This window comes from Sphaeramia orbicularis, chromosome 22 (genome assembly GCF_902148855.1).
Source record: "Sphaeramia orbicularis chromosome 22, fSphaOr1.1, whole genome shotgun sequence".
NCBI classification, from domain to species: domain Eukaryota; kingdom Metazoa; phylum Chordata; class Actinopteri; order Kurtiformes; family Apogonidae; genus Sphaeramia; species Sphaeramia orbicularis.
Genome location: NC_043978.1, coordinates 14700012 through 14713464, shown reverse-complemented (window position 1 = coordinate 14713464; position 13453 = coordinate 14700012). Strand labels below are relative to the sequence as shown.

The 13453-nt window shown below is 39.4% G+C and overlaps 1 long non-coding RNA gene across 1 annotated transcript; it reads left to right on the top strand.

Moving 5' to 3' along the window:
• The first annotated feature begins 604 nt into the window (after positions 1–604).
• Positions 605–12018, top strand: LOC115413709 (uncharacterized). The gene is made up of 2 exons (XR_003934506.1): positions 605–730; positions 11935–12018. It is a non-coding gene; the product is annotated as an uncharacterized LOC115413709 (long non-coding RNA).
• Positions 12019–13453: the final 1435 nt, after the last annotated feature.

Below are 13453 nucleotides of genomic sequence, written 5' to 3'. Positions count from 1 at the left end.
TTTTTTTACAAATAAAGTTGGATTACATTCAGTTCAGGTAATTAATAGAAAACAATGTTTGTTCACGTCATCTCATTGCGTAATGTTGGTCCAAAATGATGCAAAAATGCAGAGATGCACGTAAAACTTGTAACACAGACTAAAGGCTCATTCATGTTCACTTTATTCTGCTCATAAACATACTCCTACTCTGCACTTTATTGATATATATCCACCTCCATCTTGTTACTTTGCACATTACAGTTTTATTTTTGGGCCTTTAACATCTAGAAACCAGAAAAAACTGCAGCATATACATAATGATACTGTGGCATATTTGCCACATTGCATTGTGGGTACTTGACATTTTACTCATAGTGTTCTGTTTTATGTGCAGGGTTTATATTAAGGTTTATTTAGGTGAATGTGTCTGTTTTTTTATAACATTTATTGACCTTTTTCTGTTTATTTTTTATTTTTATTAAGGTGACACCATTAGTCAAACCTGTAGGACGAACAATGTCGTACCTGTTTGTTACCATGACGCTGTTGGTCATACTATAACATTGAAACCTGTGCTCTTTCAATGGTAATGCACTTTCAACTCACCTTGACACTCTCAGTAGATGCTTTTCCATTTACCTTCAAATTGCTCAAATATAACTTTCATATAAAAATTTACCCTAATGGAAAAATGACAATTTTGCCAAAACTCTCGTTTTTCGATTAAAAGTTTTTGCGCTGGCAAGAGGTGTTTTTTTTTGGGCATAGACCAAATGGTATATCACACAAAACTGCAATGGAAAGACCTTGTTCTGCAACTAGAGTCACGTGAATTAAAAAAAACGGATGTTGACGTATGTTATAAAAAGTGAAGAAGAAAAGTTTTAAAAGAAACATGTCACGGTATGTGTGGACACACCAGGAAACCCGATCATTTTTGAATTTAGTATGAGATAGAGGGGTAATATATAGGGATGCTCCGATACCGATACCAGTATCGGGCATCGGCTCCGATACTCAGTGTGTGTACTCGTACTCGTACTCATAAAAGTAATCTGATACAAATGCACCGATACCACTTACGGCCGTGTGACATTCACAGTTCAGTGCAGCAGGTATGAGGAGGAGGAATAATGTGTGTGGAGTGTGAAGAGTGTGGAGATGTTTCAAAATAAGCGATGGTGATAAAAGTAACGCTGACTGCAAGTAACGTTACAGACACAGACAGATACGGACGCAGCTTTCTGTCCGTCCTCTGCGTACATTCCATCTGTTTTCCAGGTGCTGGTGGAGATGGAGAATACCAGCGGGAGTACGGAGCGGTGCGGACCGCCGCCAGCGGAAGTGAAAACCAAACTTATCGCTCATTTCTCTTTTCTCTTCCTGCTGAAGCTAAACTTTTAAACCTTACCAGTGAAAACGCTGTAATATCAGTATCACATTAGTGTTACCTCTGTCGTCTCCATGTTTGTTATTACTGACTTTCTTCTTCTTCTTCTCAAAAAACTTTACTCTTCTTCGTGGTATTTGTCCAGTATGGTTAATTCAGAGCGGCACCCCCTTGTGGATTAATTGACAAACGCTCATTCCAACACATTAAATGTCAGTAGCAGCACTTTGTTCCAGTCAGACTAATGACAACGACAATAAAGCACATTTACAAAAGGAACTAAGAACTGGAATGGGATTATTGAGTACTCATATCGGTACTCAGTATCGGCAAGTACTCAAATGTAAGTACTCGTACTCGGTCTGGAAAAAAGTGGTATCGGTGCATCCCTAGTAATATATAATGATAAGGAATATGTCTGTAAATCAACATTATATTTACGTTCATCGCCATGTTTATGGAATGACTTCTCATGTTATCTCATGATAACACATAAATCATCGCATTTGTGATTTAATGGAAAAACCGACATTACGCACTTCTGTTTTTTTGACATTTAGTAAATATCAGTAAAGGTTTGCGCAGATGTCCAATGGAAAAGGCACTATTGTTCTCCCTTCCAAATGCATGTACAATAATAATGCCCTTAATCAGTCAGAACCTCCTCAGGGATCACATCAAGAGGTTTTTGAATATCATCTCATGACACCCCACCCCCCCCACCACCACCACCAAGGTTACAATAGTTTGGGATTTTTCATTATAGTTTAGTTTTATTTAGTTTTCGCATTTTTTTTCTCTAATTCAGTTAGTTTTAATTTGTTTTAGAGCAGGTTTGCTAGTTCTTTTTAGTTTTAGTTTCCTTGTAAATGCTTAGTTTTAGTTTAGTTTTATTTTTGTCATATTTTCGCCGTCGTATTCAAATAAATCCCAGACAGGACTCTGATGCTTTCTCCCAACTTTAGTCTCCATGTTTCCAGGTAGAGTGGGCACCAGACGATGACTCTAAACAAGTTACAAGAAGTGACGGAGCGTGAAGTGTCGTATGGTGCTGCTAGCTAAAATTGCTCTAGCGAAATAAATCAATTTTGTATCAATCCAACATCGACAAAGACGAAAACGAAGGGAATTTTATCTATAATTTTTATACGTTTTAGTTAGTTTTGTAAGCACACAATACAGTTTCAGTTAGTTATGGTTTTTTCTTTTAATTAGAGTTTTTATTTATTTCAGTTAACGTAAATGTGTTTACAATTCTAGCTTTCGTCATTTCATTAGTTTTCATTAACGATAATAACCTTGCCCCCCGCACCCACTTTGGAAACCCCTGAACTAGAGGAAAAACAATTTGGTTGAAACTTGTCTGTGTTTTGTTAAAGGTTACAAAACTCAGATTCAGATCATGGTTTGGAACGTGCATTTTTACTTCAATAAAACATCATGTGATCTTTTGTCCACATCACCCAGTCGATATTTGAGCTTCACAAAACAACAGAATCATTATTTTAAGACTCTTTCATCCAGTATCTACTATTGCGATGACGGGAACTGTTCACCTTGAGCCCAGAAGCGGCTCCTCCTCCTCCTGGCGGATCGGCTCGTGGTGTTTTTTCCTCTTGATGTGATCCCAACTGAGCCTCACACTGTTCAACTGTCATCTGAAAATGTCGCCTGAAGCCACTTTCTTGACAAAAGTGGAACGCGGCAACATGGATGATTCACACGGCAAACATGTGCATAGATGTTCAAATTTACATGTTGAATTTAATTGAACTGGAGTGGAACTGATTTTAGCTTCTAGCGCCTGTGTGAAACTTTCTGCCTGGATTCTGTCTGAATTAGTTAAAATCAGACACACATACATGTCAGAAATTCAGTTTTATCATCTATAAATAAAAAGCATCTGAAAAGGACTGTAATTTATGAAAAAATGTAAGGCTTTATATAATTTGTATTTGTTTTTGTTTTTTTTTTTACTTTAGATTATTATTTCAATTATATCACATTTTTATTCTTTTTTTTCTGTGTTGTTTATTTCTGGGGAGGTATTTCAATAAGTCGTTTTTGGCTTGTATCCTCTCATGCACAATGGTGTTACATGATTTTTTTTTTTTTTTCTTGTTTTTTTTTTTTTTTTTTTTTTTTTGACACCTAATTTTTATTAGACATTTTACCATTTGTTTCACAAAACATAGACGGAACAAAACAAACAACATTCAGCAATAAGTACCAGGTACCATTCACAAACAAAAATAACAATTGGCACAGTCATGCAGCAGAGATTATTCTATGCAATTATTTTATTTTTTTTTTTTATTGCTTTGGGTTTTTTTTTTTTAATCTTTTTTTGTCCTGCTGTTTGTGATGTGCAAGTAAAATACATAAATAAAATAGATGTACATTATCCCTTAACCCAGTGGTTCTCAACCTTTTTTGGCTTGTGACCCTATTTTAACACACAAATTTTCGGCGACCCCAGACATTCAAAACAGAGACTTTTTTTTTTTTTTTTTGCTAAATTTAAATTCTTTTTGATCATGTAATAGTTTTCTGTACTATGCTGCAAATAAACGTACATTTTAGACAACATTTAGTCTATATGATATATACTGTTATGGATGGAGGCAGAAAAGCCAGGTGTAGATTACTCCACAAAGTGAGAATTTGATTTTCCTTGGTCAGGATATGTACAGTCAGTCCAGCTTGGATTTACAAGGCTGACAATTAATACTGAACAAACAAGAACTCAAACTATGAATTATGAAAGAGCTGCAGCATCTGAAACCGACCACAATGAACATTTGACAGATAAACACAACCACAGTGCTTCAGTTTCAGACTCACAGTTTGTCATGTCTATTATGGATTGGGATTATCTCTGTCAACTCACCATATATTTTTTACTGGTAAGTTTTTTTTTTGTTTTTTTTTTCATCAATTGGCAGAAATTTCAGGCGACCCCATCTGAATTCCAGGTGACCCCATGTGGGGTCCCGACCCCAAGGTTGAAAAACACAGCCTTAACCCATGAAGACCCAGTGCTACTTTTGTGGTAGTTCCAAAGTGATTTTTTTTTCTGTATATTTAACATTTTTTTAAAGTGATTAGACCATTTATTATGAAATAATCCTCTGTATTTTGCACTTTTTCAGTGAAAATCCAGTATTTTCCTATATTTAATTTACTGATCATGTCAATCCCAAATACAAGTGGTCAAAATGAGTTTCCTCTGTAGGGTGGCTGGGCGCACCCTTAGGGATAGGGGGAGGAGCTCAGAGTAGATCTGCTGCTCCTCCACTTCCAGAGGAGCCAGCTGAGGTGGCTCTGGCACAAGGTTATTATTGTTAACGAAAACTAACGAAATGACGAAAACTAGAATAGAAAAACATTTTCATTAACTGAAATAAATAAAAACTATAATTAAAAGAAAAAAACGATAACTAACTTAAACTGTATTGTGTGCTTATAAAACTAAAATGTATAAAAATTATGGATAAAATTCCCTTCTTTTTCCTTTTTGTCAGCGTCAGATCGATATGAAATGGATTTATTTCACTTGAACAATTTTAGCTAGTGGCACAATACGACACTTCACGGTCCATCACTTCTCGTCACTTGTGGTTTCCAGTCGTCTTCTGGTCCCCACTCTACCTGGAAACATGGAGACTAAAGTTGGGAGAAAGCAGCAGAGTCCTGTACGGGATTTATGGGAATAAAACGGAGAAGAAGAGAAAAGGTATTAAAAAAAAACTAAAACTAAACTAAAACTAAGCATTTAGAAAAAAATAAAAACTAATATAAACTAGCAAACCCTCTCTAAAAACGAATTAAAACTAACTGAATTAGAGAAAAAGGGTCAAAACTAAATAAAATTGAACTATAATGAAAAATCTAAAACTATTAGAACCTTGCTCTGGCATCTGTTTCGTATGCCACCTGGACGTCTCCCTGGGGAGGTGTTCCAGGCATGTCCCGCCAGGAGGAGGTCTTGGAGAAGACCTAGGACACACTGGAGGGACTATGTCTATCAGCTGGCCTCGGAAAGCCTTGAGGTCCCCCTGGAAGAGCTGGAGGAGGAGTCTGGGGAGAGGGAAGTCTGGGCATCCCTGCTTAGACTTTTGCCTCCAAGACCTAGCCCTGGAAAAGCGGAAGAAGATGGATGGATGGATGGATGGATGGATGGATGGATGGATGGATGGATGGATGGATGGATGGAAGAGCAAGGATGGATGGATGGATGGATGGATGGATGGAAGGAAGAGGAAGGAATGATGGAAGGAAGGAAGAAAGGATGGATGGATGGATGGATGGATGGATGGAAGGAAGGAATGATGGATGGATGGATGGATGGATGGATGGATGGATGGAAGGAAGAGGAAGGAATGATGGAAGGAAGGAAGAAAGGATGGATGGATGGATGGATGGATGGATGGATGGATGGATGGATGGATGGATGGATGGATGGATGGGAGAGCAAGGATGGATGGATGGATGGATGGATGGATGGATGGATGGAAGGAAGAGGAAGGAATAATGGAAGGAAGGAAGAAAGGATGGATGGATGGATGGATGGATGGATGGATGGATGGATGGATGGATGGAAGGAAGGAATGATGGATGGATGGATGGATGGATGGAAGGAAGAGGAAGGAATGATGGAAGGAAGGAAGAAAGGATGGATGGATGGATGGATGGATGGATGGAAGAGGAAGGAATGATGGATGGATGGGTGGATGGATGGATGGGTGGGTGGGTGGATGGATGGATGGATGGATGGAAGAGGAAGGAAGGAATGATGGATGGAAGGAAAGAAAGAAGAGGAATGAATGATGCATGGATGGATGGATGGAAGGAAGGACAGAAGGAAGGGTGGGTGGGTGGATGGATGGATGGATGGATGGAAGGAAGGAAAGAAGGAAGGATGGATGGAAATTTTTTATCATCGAAAATCAAGGTCAATGAAGTTACCATATTTAGTTCCGTGGCCATAAGTGGCAGAAAAAAATAGCCAAGAAGTTTTTTTTTTTTTTTTTTTTTTAAACATGCAAGAAAAACACATGTAAGGTGAAAGGAACCTGTATTTTCTAACATTAGACCCACATGCGTGCTGATCCAGACCCCTGTCCACATCCACATTCTCCCTTTGAACTTCATTCCTTACATTAGTACCATTACTTCATGGTACCTAACAAAGCAGGTCCACTCACTGTTCATACAGAGGTGGACCTTCTAGACCCTGTAGACCACATTGGACCTGAGATTGTTGACTCACCGGAACTGTTACTGTCACTGTTTGGTAATGTGTGCAGAAATTACCAAAAATAGTCACTTCCCTGATAAAGGGTTCCAAAGCACATAGATACGGTTAGAGGTTCTACTCTTATTTTTAACCCACCGTCCAGGCCTTCTAGTCAACTTTACTGAAAACAAAACACAGTGAACGTGGTCCTGAAGTTGGCTCAGAACCACGTATTGGGTCGGAGCCAGAGAACCAGCCTGGCGTCAGATGAGTAATGGCTGTTTAACCTCTTCTTTATCTGCGCCTCCTCTTCATAAGTGAAGTGGTTTGAAGAGGTGGAATCAATAACTCTGAGAGTGTGTGTTGTGTGGGTCACCGTGTCATTATGTGCGGACCTGAACCGTGCAAACACACACTCCGTCACCCACCTGCGCGCACACACACAACCACACATCCATCCACCGATTGGCTTTCCCTGCAGCGTTCGAGTCGTGCCAGAATGTTGTGCGGAGAAGAATTACAGCAGGACGCGTGGGAGACAGCAGAAGAAGAAGCAGCTCTTTGTGCAGCCACGCCTCGGGCTGAAGGGACACAGTGAAATAACCACACATATCAATCACGTCCTGGCCGGGCCGCCGGGCCTGCGCCGACATTCCCCGGCAGGTGTGAAATACCAGCGGTGAGAAATAATTAACAGAGCAGTGAAGCGCACTCACCTCTGATGGGTTCCCTGCACACGGAGGTTTAAGACTCTAGTTTATTTGACTGGAGTTCAGCTTAACTTTGAATGTCATCAATCCTTTACCCGTCAAAGACCGAAACGAGAGGTGTCAAACATACGGCCCGTCAAAGGGTTCCATCTGGCCCGGATAAATTTATGCCGCGTTTCCACTGCGAGGTACCAGCTCGACTCAACTTGACTCAGCTTGGTCTTTTTGCGTTTCCATTACAAAAAAAAATAAAAATAATAATAATAATACAGGGTGGGGAAGCAAAATTTACAATGAACATTTAGTTGTTTTTTCTCAGCAGGCACTACGTCAATTGTTTTGAAACCAAACATATATTGATGTCATAATCATACCTAACACTATTATCCATACCTTTTCCGAAACTTTTGCCCATATGAGTAATCAGGAAAGCAAACGTCAAAGAGTGTGTGATTTGCTGAATGCACTCGTCACACCAAAGGAGATTTCAAAAATAGTTGGAGTGTCCATAAAGACTGTTTATAATGGAAAGAAGAGAATGACTATGAGCAAAACTATTACGACAAAGTCTGGAAGTGGAGGAAGCAACAAAAAACGTACCAAAGCTTTTATTAAAGCTCTCAAATCCAAAATCCTAAAGGATCCAACCAGATCCATGAGAAAAATGGCAATTGAGCTTGAGGTAGACAACAAGACCGTTAGAAATGCAGTAAAATATGATTTGAAGTTAAACTCTTACACAAGAACACCAAAACACTTGTTCACAACAGCTATGAAGGAAAAGAGATTGGAAAGGTGCAAGAAAATTATTACATGGTTCAAGAAAAAGTCCTCCATTGTAATGATCTTTTCAGATGAAAAGATCTTCACTGTCGATGCTGTTCTGAGCCGCAGAAATGACAGATTTATCGCTAAATCTCCTTTGGTGTGACGAGTGCATTCAGCAAATCCCACACTCTTTGACGTTTGCTTTCCTGATTACTCATATGGGCAAAAGTTTCTGAAAAGGTATGGATAATAGTGTTAGGTATGATTATGACATCAGTATATGTTTGGTTTCAAAGCAATTGACGTAGTGCCTGCTGAGAAAAAACAACTAAATGTTCATTGTAAATGTTACTTCCCCACCCTGTAATAATGGATTGGATTTTATATAGCGCTTTTCTAGACACCCAAAGCGCCAAAGGACCTGGAATCTGCACTCTCAAAAACAGAGGTACCAGCTTGTACTTAAAAGGGTACAAATGCTTGTCGCTGGGGGTGTACTTTTTTGAGAGACATTTCTGTACCCTTTCAAAATGGTCCATTTTTGTACCTTAAGTACTTTACATAGAAATAAATCTCTCATATAGTTTATAATGCCATGATGTTTAAAGTTTGAACCGGTGGCCTAATTGAGAAAAACAAAACAAAACAAAACAAAACAAAAAAAACAGCATAGGTAAGCTACGACATCAAAACATGGAGGTGTGGATGAAAACTTGATAAAACAGATTATGGCGATAATCAGAGGTTCTAATAAGATAAATAAATTATTAGGCTATTATCATTGAGCTAATTGGGCTATTAAATTAAAACACAAATTATTATTAAATATAATATAGAGTAATTACTAAGACTGTAACGGTACACAAAATTTTCGGTTCGGTACGTTTTCGGTTTTCAAAGCCACAGTTCGTTTTTTTTTCCGGTTTGGTACGGGAAGAAAGAAAACCCCTCAAAATGTCTTTAATGCATTTATGCATTTTTGAACAGTCTCCCACCAATTTTTGGAGACAATAGAATATAGAAAAACAGGAATAATATAATTCTGCTGTTATAAATCAATAGAAAATAAAATATTACTAAATGTATTTTAAACATTAGTATTGCATTTTTCCCTGAAAGGGAGTTTTGAACAAACGACAAAAATCTAATCACAGTTCTGTCAGTTCACATTCTGCTTTAAAATAACAACAACTAAAAAGTCCATATGAAGTGCAACATTAACAGGAGGGTAAACTGGTATTCTGTTTAAACGAACTGAAGAGCAACACTGACAAATAAATTAACCTGATTATTTATTTTAGGACAGATAAACTGTTTAGGACACTTTGTGTACTTGTGTGTGTGTGTGTGTGTGTGTGTGTGTGTGTGTGTGTGTGTGTGTGTGTGTGTGTGTGTGTGTGTGTGTGCAGGGTGCGATTTGTCAAAAACACGGGGAGGGGGGTCTTTTTTTTTTTTTTGTCGGGGGGGTGGGGGTGGGGGGGTTATACGTAGGGGTTCGGTCCATAACTAACGTAATAACTAACGCTGGCGTGAAACGAAAGTGAAACTTTACATCCTTTCAATTCCTTTACAACTTCCAACTCCCGGGTTTTATTCCTCTATTATACAGTGTGTGTGTGTGTGTGTGTGTGTGTGAGAGAGAGAGAGACAGAGCTAGTGTCAGTGTTTTAGAACTACCGTAGTTCATAGGCGGTAAACGACGTCCGTCTTATTAACGTCTGTTTCCTCGTTGTTGTCTTTCACCTGAACCTGAACTGATCCCAAACAGGACTGTAATGATGGTGGAGGGTCTGCAGTCTCTTCCCTTCAGGCTGACATCATATTTGTTGTTTTTTTTAACCTTATGGCAGCAGCTATTTCATATTTCGAGTCGTTGTGCGCTAGTTCCTTATGTCCATGTGGAACTTGCGTGGATTTAAAGTTCCACATCGAACGACGCCTTTCGTTCCTTTTTCTTTTTCTCAACATTCTGTGCCGTTTCGGTACAGCTGTGTACCAAACCGAACAGGTGTGTACTGAAACGGTTCGGTTCAGTATGTGCACTGTTACAGGCCTAGTAATTACAGTCTGATATATAACAAATAATGCGCTAAGCCTAATGTTTAAACTATAATTAGGCCTACTGTTCAGTTCTCCTAGCCTATAGACTATTCTCATGGTCTGTACACAGTTTTGAATGCTGCAGGGTACCTTATAGTACACATTTGTACTTTACAGAACTTTGGACCCTTTTTCGTAGTCTAAAGGTGCAATTCTGGCCTCCTAAAGACCAATATGGTACTTTTGAGAGAACATTCTTAAAAAATGTACGAATAGGTACATAAATGTTCTGATCTCGTACCTCTATTTTTGAGAGTGTGGTACCGGGTAGTAGTTTTTTGGTATCACCTCCGCCGAGGTTCCAAGCGATACTAAACCGTGACGTGTAAACACTGCAGACCACTGATTGGTCAGACAGTTTTCTCTGTGACCCGCCGTTTTACAAAAAACAGATGTGGAAGTGGACAGTAAATACAGCGGTACATTAATCCACATAATAACGTCCCAAAACTACACCATGGTCGGTCGAGGAGATTCAGTCTTTGGTGGCCGACGTAAAAATTCAGACGAGACAACACGCAACGAGCGACTTTTCAGCAACTCTCTGAGCAGACAACACGGAAATAACGCGCCGCATCGCTATGACGACCAGGTACTGTAAAGTCAGTGTTATGCCCCGGCTAGGGGACCCTAGGGCACAAGATGAAAAGTGTGGTCACCTTTCCTCACTGCCAGGCCACAGGGAGAAACCCCAGACGTGGGTTGTGCATGTTTAACAAAAAGTGACTTATTTACATGGTGCAAAATAAAGATATGGAAAACTGGACAAAAAGGCAACTGAAACTTCAGGGTGGGCTCTGGCCAAAACAACAAACAAAACTCTACTACCAAGAAATGAAGCTGACCTGCAAAATAAAAAAAAACAAAATACAAGATCTAACCTCCCTTACCAAAAACAGAAGAAAACGAGACAAAAGAAAAAGTGCAGCCCACCCCTTCTGCTGAACTGTGAACACTGGCAGAATGAAGGCGGGGTTGGGAGTAGAGGAAACGGTGACGTCGGTCCGGCCCAGCTCTGCGGTCTTTAAGGGTCCGCCTCCAGCTGCTGCTCCAATCACAGGGGGGGGATCTGGCTCGACACCTGTAACACACTCACATAAAGAAAAATAGACACACCCACGGAGTGACACACAGTCCCACCTATGGGTCGTAACATCAGTAGTATCCTGTAATGGAAATGGTCTCCAGGAATACCGAGTCGAGCCGAGCCGAGCTGAGCTGTTCCCACATAGTGGAAACGCGGCATTAGAAAGTACAAAAATTACACAGAAGACAGTCAGTTTTCCCTTGACCCTCAAATTGTGCAAATAACTTGCGCATAAAAATTTACCAAATGGAAAAACGACAATTTCGCCAAAACTCGTGTGTTTCGATCATGACTCAGGAGGTAGAGTGGATCGTCCAATAATCCTGCTCTGTCCAAGTCAGTCCGTTGTGTCCTTGGGCAAAACACTTCACCCATCTTTCCTCCAGTGCCACTCACACTGGTGTTTGAATATGTATGAATATTTGGTGGTGGTCAGAGGGGCCATTTGGCACAAATTGGCAGCCATGCTTCTGTCAGCCTGTCCCAGGGCAGCTGTGGATACAAACATAGTTTACCACCACCAGAGGGGGAATGTGTGAGCGAATGAATTATGGATCAATAAAGTAAAGCGCTTTGGGTGCCTTGAAAAGCACTATAAAAATCTAATCCATTATTATTATTAGTAGTAGTAGTAGAAAAGTTTTTGCGCTGGTAAGAGGTGGTTTTTCGGGCGTAGCGCAAATTGTATATGATGCAAAACTGCAATGGAAAGACTTTTTTCGGCAACTAGAGTCATATGAATAAAAAAGACCGGATGTTGACGTTTAACAGTCGGTTTATGTAAGTCCAGGTTAAAGACCCACCAGTTCACAGAGTTTTTATTCATCAGTTCAGATCTGCACTGTTTCTTTTACATTTACAGTTTTATCTGTTTTATCTATTTATCTGTTTTGTTTTTTTCTCATGCTTATACTTTACATTGCTTCCCTGCTGTAATGCTTTTAATGTTTTATGTAAAGCACTTTGAATTCTCTTGTACATGAAATGTGCGATATAAATAAGCCTGCCTTGCCTTACAACAAGCGAAGAAGAAGAGTTTTCAAACCAACATGTGTGGACACACCAGGAAATGCAATCATTTTTTAATTTAGGATGAGATAGAGGGGTAATATATAATAATAATGAATATATCTGTAAATTAACATGATATTTACATTCATCATCATGTTTATGGAATGACTTCTCGTGTCATCTCGCGATAATAAATAAACAAATAATCGCATTTGTGATTTAATGGAAAAACCGACATTACACACTTCTGTTTTTTCAACATTTAGTAAATATCGGTAAAGTTTTGCGCAGATGTCCAATGGAAAAGTGACTATTGATGGTTAAAAGTGTCACCAGGGCTTAATTTTAGCCGGATCCAGCCGGCTCTCCAGTTACCGTGGAAACACCGTCATCTTCTACAACATTGATTCACCAGTAAAACCCATGGAGTTGGATCAATGACAGTGGATGGACACACTTGTTTTTATGTTCAGTTACTGATAGATTTTGATCAAGAGACACTTTTGCATAACTAGAAGGACTCGGAGAGCGCAGACCTCCACCAAGGCTGATCAGTGGCCCACCCCGTGGGCCCCCCCACGCCAAGGAGGTTATGTTTTTGCCAGGGTTTGTTTGTTTGTTTGTCTGTCTGTTTGTCTGTCCGTTAGTGTGCAACATAACTCAAAAAGTTATGGACAGCAATTGATGAAATTTTCAGGGTTTGTTGGAAATGGGCCCCCCCATGGGCCCCCCCACCCCCAATCACCACCAAAATTTAATCATTTCTTCCTTATCCCATTTCCAACAAACCCAGAAAATTTCATCAAAATCTGTCCATAACTTTTTGAGTTATGTTGCACACTAACGGACAAACAAACAAACAAACAAACAAACAAACAAACAAACAAACCCTGGCAAAAACATAACCTCCTTGGCGGAGGTAATTAAGGGTAAGAAAAGACCTGATTTTCATCAGGGGGGTGTGTTGGGGGGGCTAACTGCAGAGAATAATGTAATAAATGGTGATAAATCACTTAAGAAATGCAGAAAAATCCACCTGGAAGCTTCTACCAAAAATAGTTTTATGTATTTAAGGGTAAAGTGACACACATTAACACAAGTGGGACATTTTAGTGCTAATTTTATTGATTATATTTGCTGTTTTGTTTTGTTTTTTTTAACAGTTT